This window comes from Macaca thibetana, chromosome 12 (assembly GCF_024542745.1).
Source record: "Macaca thibetana thibetana isolate TM-01 chromosome 12, ASM2454274v1, whole genome shotgun sequence".
In the NCBI taxonomy this organism is placed as follows: domain Eukaryota; kingdom Metazoa; phylum Chordata; class Mammalia; order Primates; family Cercopithecidae; genus Macaca; species Macaca thibetana.
Genome location: NC_065589.1, coordinates 22,188,283 through 22,197,028, shown reverse-complemented (window position 1 = coordinate 22,197,028; position 8,746 = coordinate 22,188,283). Strand labels below are relative to the sequence as shown.

The 8,746-nt window shown below is 42.1% G+C and overlaps 1 long non-coding RNA gene across 1 annotated transcript in view; it reads left to right on the top strand.

Moving 5' to 3' along the window:
• Positions 1-4,988: 4,988 nt before the first annotated feature.
• LOC126933021 (uncharacterized) overlaps positions 4,989-8,746 on the top strand; it is a 260,067-nt gene continuing 256,309 nt past the window's right edge. Inside the window, exon 1 of the long non-coding RNA XR_007718394.1 lies at positions 4,989-5,356. This is a non-coding gene — a long non-coding RNA (uncharacterized LOC126933021). The remainder of the gene's footprint in view (positions 5,357-8,746) is intronic.

Here is an 8,746-nt window from a genome sequence, read left to right as displayed (position 1 = left end):
CATAATGATATAATTTTTATATTAGAATCAATTATCTTTTAACACATTAAAACAAAACCATGTACTGCATATTGTTACTACATACATTTACAAAACCTGACCCTTCCTTTAGAGTCTAAGAATCTACTGCAAATATTTGTAGTACCTTTTTTTCCTGATGAAATCTATACAATTAAATCAATTTTAATTCTTTAGAAGGACTGATGTATTCAGGCAGACTTAGTGTTCTGCATATTATAGGCAAGCTGAATGATTCAAAAATACTAATAATAAAACTGGGCCAAGTGTTTGGAATTCCAGAACTTTTGCTGGATTTCAATTCTTATGCTTTCCCTCATGTCCAATGAAGGTGTGGAATGTGAAGAATTTAGGATATTGTCAAGCCTTAGAAGAAGTGAGTCACTTTACCCTGAAACAACTTTAGAGGACAGTTTTGAGGAGAGATTGCTAATTCTAGGGAGTATTAAGAGAGCTATGTTCTGTATTGAAAATGGGGAAAAAATGTTGGGTCTTCCAAAGAAACTGTAATATCTCTAAATTCCCAAAAGTGGAAACAAGTTTTGGTATTGATCACTTCTACCTATTGCTTTCTTGAAGTCTGCAGAAAAGGAGAAGTATAAGCAACACTAGGTATGAGAAATGAATGACACCAAAGCCAAGCTCACAGCAGAGCAACCACCCACTGTGCAGGGAGGATCCAAACCCAGGTTAGGGTCTGTGGGTAAGCCAACAGCTGCTCAGCATCAATCTTCTGGACATACTAAAGTACTACTGGGAAAAAAAATCAGACATGTGCTATATTTCCCCATGATAATCTGTACAGAGACAGTGGCATGACTGATATGGTTTGGCTCTGTGTCCCCACCCAAATCTCATCTTGTAGCTCCCATAATTCCAATGTGTTGTGGGAGGGACCCCATGGGAGATAATTGAATCATGGAGGTGGGTCTTTCCTGTGCTGTTCTCTTGATAGCGAATAATTCTCATGACATCCGATAGCTTTAAAAATGGGAGTTTGCCTGCAGAAGCTCTCTTTGCCTGCCGCCATCCAGGTAAGATTTGACTTGCTCCTCCTTGCCCTCCACCATTATTGTGAGGCTTCCCCAGCCATGTGGAACTGTGAGTTCTCCATTAAACCTCTTTCCTTTTTAAATTGCCCAGTCTCTGGTATGCCTTTATCAGTAGTATTAAAACAGACTAATACAGTGACCCACTGAAAATTAACCTATTTTCTTCTTCCCTCTTTCCCCCTCTTCCCACTTCTCTCTCTACTGGTTCCTTCCTTCCTTCCTTCCTTCCTTCCTTCCTTCCTTCCTTCCTTCCTTCCTCCCTCCCTCCCTCCCTCCCTCCCTCCCTCCCTTCTTCCCTCCCTCTCTGCCTCCCTTCCTCACTTCCTTTTTCTTTTCCTTCCTTCCTTTCTTTTTTTTCTTTTTTCTGTAGTGATAATTCTCTATCTTTAGAGCTTCAGTTGACGGTGTGACTCCTTTGGTAGGAATAGAAGTTATTTCCTTTACTGTTCCATGTAGAATGCATAGGCCTTTGTGATCTCAATGTCCAGGACCATCAAGCATTTCCTAGGAGGTATAAGGCTCTATTATAGAAAACAATAGTGGACTTAATGTTTTGTGTTTGGAGGTAGGGTAAGGAAAGTGGCTTGGCCATGATACAGATGCAGTGATGTACTACCAAGGCACCATCAGACTTCTCACCCTCATCCCCAGGACCAAGGCTGCTGACTGATTACCCTTGATCGACTGTCCAGGAATTGCCCTTGACTGAGGGAAGCTGCCTCTCCCAAGGATCTGAGGACACTTCATTTACAAAATAATAATCGATGTGCTAATGAGAGAGGCACCAGAATTCTTTAACAAGTACAAAGTGGACTGTCCTCTATAGACCAGTACTGATGGAGGGAGATGCTGTTATAGAATTGGGTTCCTGAAAGCAATGTGGATGATGGGATTTTGTAAGAATAGATGCTAGCTGAAGATATTTAACTGGCAAAAGCAAAGTGGGTACATTTATTACAATGAAGAACAATGTTCTAGTAGAACCAGGGAGCCTGACCTAAAAAGAGCTGTGTAGATAATGAATAGAACATGGTGTTCCTTGGGACAGTGTTATGGCTTGAATGTGTCCCTCAAAGTTTATGTGTTAGAAACTTAATATTTAATGCAGTGGTGTGGAGAGGTGGGACCTTTATGAGGCGATTGGGTTGAAAGTGCTCTGCCCTTATGAATGGATTAATGCACTAATGCATATTCCCTTGCTCTTCTGCATTCCACCATGGTACGATGTAGCAAGAAATCTCTCAGTAGAAAGATCCTGGCCCCTCAACCTTTGACTTCCCAGCCTCTAGAACCATAAGAAACAAATCTCTTAGTTTTAAAAATTGTCCAGTCTCAAGTATTCTGTTATAGCAGCATGGAACCAAACTAAGACTGGCAGGATAAAAGGTCAGCCAGCAAGAATATTGCTTGGTATATACAAGAAAAGAAAAGAAGAATGTATAATCAGTAGGCAGAAGTCAACTGCTCCAATAAAAAGTCATAATCTTTTGACCAGTTCTCTAACTCAGAACCCATTGGTAAGAGGGAGATATCAGGTCCTCACAAGGATAAACTCTGCAATATCATGGCAAATATTCTCAATAGTGATTATTCCAAGGCTTCCTCAAAGATATCTACAATCATTTACTCAAATTCTCATATATTGAAGTGATATGGTTTGGCTGCAACTCCACTCAAATCTCATCTTGAATTCCCATGTGTTATAGGAGGGACCTGGTGGGAGGTAATTGAATCATCGGGGCAGGTCTTTCCCATGCTGTTCTTGTGATAGTGAGTAAGTCTGATGAGATCTGATGGTTACTATAAGGGAGAGTTTTCCTGCACAAGCTCTCTTTGCCTGCTGCCATCCACATAAGGTGTGACTTGCTCCTCCTTGCCTTCTGCCATGATTGTGATGCCTCCCCAACCATATGGAACTGTAAATCAAATTAAACCTCTTTCTTTTGTAAATTGCCCCATCTTGGGTATGTCTTTATCAGCAGCATGTAAATAGACTAATACATGAAGGTAGAAGAATATCAAAACATTTTAAGGCTATTTCAACGTAGGATTTGAGTTGTCAGGAAAGAGTGAGGACATTTGAGAACCAAGCAATAAAGGGAATTTTGGCCCAGGTCTTCTGGCTCACAGATCTTCTGAGTCCATAACCAGAGGGTCCCTGAATAAATAAATGGCATGGAAGTACTTGGTAGTTTGAAGAACACCAATCTGGTCCCTTATCATGTTGGCTCTGATTGATTGACCAAGTAACATGAAAAGCTATCAGCTTTGAGTGGGACACAGAGCAGCCAGGACAGGGCTCTGCAGCAGGTCCAGGCTGTGATCAAAGCATATCATCCCGCAGAAGCTATAGCACTAGAGGCACATGTGGTGGGAAAAGGCACTTGTGATGCTTAGCTGGTTGGTCAAGAGCTGGAAGGGAAACAATTGGGGATAAAGGATCTAGGGAAGATGCATCATTCTTGGAAGAAACCAACTGGCTACTTGGTAGGAATTTCACAAGATTGGACCCCTTCCCCCGGAAATGGAAAATATCTATTCTGATAGGAATAGACTGATGTTTTGGATATGGGTTTGCCTTCCCTGCCCACAGGACTTTAGCCAGCAGCTTTGAAAGTTTAGACAGTTTGATCCATAATATTGCATCAGATCAAGAGACTTACTTCACAGTAAAAGGGAATGTGGCAGTAGGCACTTGGTCATGGAATCCACTGGTCCTGTTTTAAACCATGAAGTCTGATGACCTGATAGAGTGATAGAATGATCCTTTGAAGGCCGAGATGAGGTACCAGATTAGGGATGATACCCCAAGGGGAAAGTAGCCTTCCTCTAGGCTGCAGTATATACTCAAAATGAGTATCAATTATATGGTGCTCTGCCCAAAGGTGAGGAATATTTGGTCCAGGACCAAGGGGTGGTGGTAGTAGTGGCTTTGCCTATCATCCCATCTAGCGATTCCTTGGGGAATTTGTTGCTTCCACAACTCTAGGCTCTGTAGCTCTTGAAATTCCTGAGCCATTGAGAAGTAGCACTTCCACCATCTCAGTGGCTGTTCCACTGAGGACACAGTGAAAATCTCATTATGCTTTACACCTTGGCTGCCTGCAAATTACTTTGAGATACTTGTGCCGAAAGACTAGCAGGCAAGAAACAGAGTTACCATTCTGGAAGGAATAATTGACTCTGATCATCCAAAAAAGATAAGACCACTTTTGCATAATGAAAGCAGGAAGAATTTGTTTGGCACCAGATGATTCACTGGGGCAAGTCTTGGCACACCCTTACTCATTTTGAGTCATCTCTCGGTATTTTGAGGACACTGGTTCCAGGACCCCCATATATAGCAAAGTCTGAGGATGTTCAAACTCCTTATACCAAATGCCATAGTATTTGCATGTAACCTATATACATCTTCCTATATATTTTAAATAGTCTCTAAATTACTTATAATACAATATAAATGCTATGTAAATAGTTGTCATGCTGTAGTTTTTATTTGTACTATTTTTATTGTATTTTTTATTTTTTTTTTCAACAAATAGTTTGATCTGCAGTAGTTTGAATCTAAGGATGCTGAACCTGTGGGTAAAGAGGGCCTACTCTTCTTGGACAAATGCCCTGTGTCAGAAGAGTATGGTAAACAGAAGCTCAGCTCCTTCAAGGATGACAGTCTTGGTTACCCCACTGGGTGAATTACCAAGACCGGAAAATGTACTAATCAAGGATGACAGAAGTCTGTAATGGGCACTCTAGGAGAGAGAAAAGGCGTACCAGTTGCAGTTTAAAAATCAGCTTCAGTAGTGGCAATTGAAATTTGTCCCATTAACTTTCCTCCTCTAAGTTTCTCTAGAAAAAGAAACCAAAGTCAGGGAGCAGTCACTTTCAGATGGGATGAACTCAGTGTAAGAGGCAAGCAGATTGTGGAAGATTAGAAGATAATGCATACTATTATGCCATCCAGATTCCTCTTCAGGACCGAGGACTCATTTTCCAGCTGGCAGGAATGTTAGCTACTGACAGCCATGGCTGAGTTCCTCTTCAGGAATTATCCTCCACTTGAGGGGAATTGCTTTGTTCAGTGTTACACTCCCTCCACAGTGGCAGCCCACACCGGTTGATGTGGGGTACAAAGTCCCGGACCTTGTCTTAGGTGGGATAGTTCTGAAGGGCTATTCGAGCTCCAGAACTCCTCATAGGATTGGCTGAGGTCTCCTCTGCAACTGGATCACAGCTCAACTTTTTCTTCTGTCCAGTCCTGCTTCTCTCATCTGTTGCCAGTTTTATTCGTGAGTGTGTTTCCCAATAAACCCCCTGCATGCAAATCTCAGAGTCTGTTTCCCAGGGAACACAGCCTATGATGGCTAGTGAAAGTAACTTCTATATGTATTTGGAAGAAGCCTTCAGAAGTATATACATATTAGCTACCTCTACCCTGAGTGAGTGTGAGTGACTAATGCTATCCAGTTATGGATGAAGGAAAAACTGTAAAATGGAATGTAGTTCCAAATAGTCAAAATGATTTGTTATTCTCAGGAAAATCCCTTCATTTGATCATGAATAAAGATGAACAGAATTTTAAAGAATAGAAAGCCCCTTAAAATAGAAGGTAAATAGCTAATAAAAGTATTGGATTAGAAGAGCACAAAAATATGAACCTGCCTGAGTCTCCAATGTGTCGTTTGGCTTAGGGAATGGTTTATGAACCCAGGAGTGAAATACAGAGGAGGGGGCTGCAAGGGTCCTGACAGTAGATGTATAGTCCCAAAGTATCCAGAGCTCGGTCAGCACCTGTCCCCTTCCCACAAACCCCTGGGATTTCCCTGAGAATAATTTCTCCTCTGTCCCTGAGCATTTGCTCTAGGAAGAAGGGGAAATCTTGGCACCTGCCTCCCAGGGCTGCTCTCAGCATTAGGTGCCAGATACCTCTTCTACCTCTTTGCTGGCAGGTGGGTGGGCACACATCCAACCCTGACCAAACTGACTGCTGGCTAGGGCTCTGAAGCTGAAGTGTGGAACATGAGGAAATGGGGACAGTAGGAAGTCAAGCCACCATCCGTGAAGACGGCAAGGAGGGTAATGGTGCCTGTGATGACTATCCCCAAGTGATGCTGCTTTGTCCTTGTTATGTTCAGCTCCCTTGCCCCATGCATAGTCTTCCATCATTTCTGTGAGATTCCAACAGGCTTCCAGTAAGTACTGTGCTTTACTTGAGATGGTCAGAGTTGGTTTTCATTGCTTACAACTAATTATCTTGGCTTATTTGGTTACCTACAAGCCTGCCACTCCCTAAAAGGGTGAGTTACCATGAAAGAGGACACAGGCATGTTCATGCTCCTTTTCCTTGCTCCCTGCCAGAAGTGGAGTATCAAAATCTGTAGGAAGGGAGAAAACTCAACCGTTAGGTATTTGGTTAGTGGTTTAATCCATGTTAGAGATCAAGATATACAATATGAGAAGGTGACCGGTATCGTTGCTTATGGATGTGAACTTCCAGATTTCAAAGACTTAAGAAGAAGACGCCAAAACCATTTTGTGTATATTGAATTTGAGGTCTAGAAGAATCTGAGGACACAGACTCATTTCAGAATAATAAGGAACATGGTTGTTTCAGAAGATGAGGCCCAATTGCTATTGAGTTTTGGGTATTGAATACATCTCTGATGACAGCTTACTTATCATCTGTCTCTTTCTCATAAAAGAGCACAAAACATGCAAAAATGCTTTTGGTTTCTGTTTTCGTAATTGTTTGCAAGCTGTCAAAATGGTAATTTACTGTATTTTATTTTCTGTTTGGAGATGCTCCACCTTCTCTAAAACATTTTCTACATTGTTCTTTGTTTGTTATCGAATACTAGGAAATAATGCCTGTTCTGAAGCCTGCATTTCTATCCCATTAGAGCTCACTGGAGGAGTCTATTTCCTAAGGAAGCAGGCAGGGATGGGGAGTAGGCAGAATGTGCTAAGAAACATGTTTCATGCTATGTTTCACCCACACAAATAGAGAAAGAAAAGCCCTCCACCTCAGAAGCACTAGTGCAGTTCTGTCTGGATTTATTCCAGCTCCTTGCTTCAAAGTTCTACGACTGGGAAAATCAGGTTTATAGTCTATCTTTTTTTCCGACACAGAGTCTTGCTGTGTTGCCCAGGCCAGAGTGCAGTGGCACGATCTTGGCTCACTGCAACCTCTGCCTCCTGGGTTCAAGCAATTTTCTTGCCTCAGTCTCCTGAGCAGCTGGGACTACAGGCGCATGCTGCCAAGCCCAGTTAATTTTTTGTATTTTAGTAGAGACGGGGTTTTACTGTGTTGCCCAGGCTGGTCTCGAACTCCTGAGCTCAGGCAATCTGCCACACTGGGCCTCCCAAAGTGCTGGGACCACAGGTGTGAGCCACCACACCTGGCCCTATAGTCTTTTTAATACAGATCATGTAGAAAGAGTCAGATTATTTTCAAATACAATGGTGCCATCTGGCCACAGGGATCTTAGAGACCAACATTGTCAAAAGGTTCCTTTTCTTCTTTGGTTTCTATATTAAGTATCCATCCTAAGTAAGCTGGGAATAAGTATAGCAAATGATGATTAAGTCACTTCCACTCAGAAGCCTCTTCGTGTGAGCGTTAGAGTTACTGGGTGGAAGAAGGCACGTTCACCTTTCTGGATACCAAGGGCAACAATGAATTCACAGGGCCTCTCTCTCTCTATCAGGATTATTTTAAAAACTTGACATTAGAGGGATATTTCTGTTTTCTTGAGTTTAGCTAATATTGTGGGATGATTGGGATCATGTCATTTCCATCACGATTCAGTTTTGACATTAGGTGCCCTAATTAGTCTATGTGTCTGATTTTTTTCTATCCCTAGCTAAAAAGTATAGTTATATACACAATAGCTGGAATCACAATCCCTGCAGCTTTCCACAGGAGGACAGGAATGCCTCATATATAAAGAGCTTCCAAAGTCCCAGCCTCTGAGCTTTGAGAAAGAAGACTGACTCTCCAGGAAGATCACTCCTAGAAACAGTGCAGAATAATTACAACTAGAGGGACTGTGCTGATGTGGGGGAAATGAGGAGACAGAGAGAGAAGAGAGAGAGACAAATGGAGAGACACATTGTGGGGCTGGGAGAGACAGAGAGAAATGAGAGAGAGAGATAGAGAGACAGAGAAGGGGAAAGAGAGACAGAGAAAGGAGAAAGTGAGACAGAGACACAGAGAGAAGTGGTGGGGACAAAATTAGATTCTCCTCTTATTCTTCATAAATTTTCTTAGCCCAGCCCAGCAGGATATTCTAGGTAGTTTATCCGAATACATTTTTACAAACAAAACATCATTAATCCCAATTTATATATAAGGAAGAAGCGAACCTTCTAAGGTGATGCTGCTAGGGTGGGATGCTCAGAGCACACAACTTCTTCCTCTTTCTTGGTAGTTTCTCAGGCTGCTGCTCAAGCTACTTGGGCAGTGTAAAAGCCTGGAAGCTCTAAAAAAACTGAAAAATTCTGCTCTGATTATATCATATGTTTGAAATCCTAATAGCTTCATTCTTTGAAAAGTTTAGACAGAGGGAACGTCCTGGGAGATCTGGCTTGAGAAGAGCCAGCAACTTCTGCCTCATGGGGCCCAGCTAGGCACCCTTTCTCCTATTTTTGTTTATCACTTCCACATTGGAATTATTTCT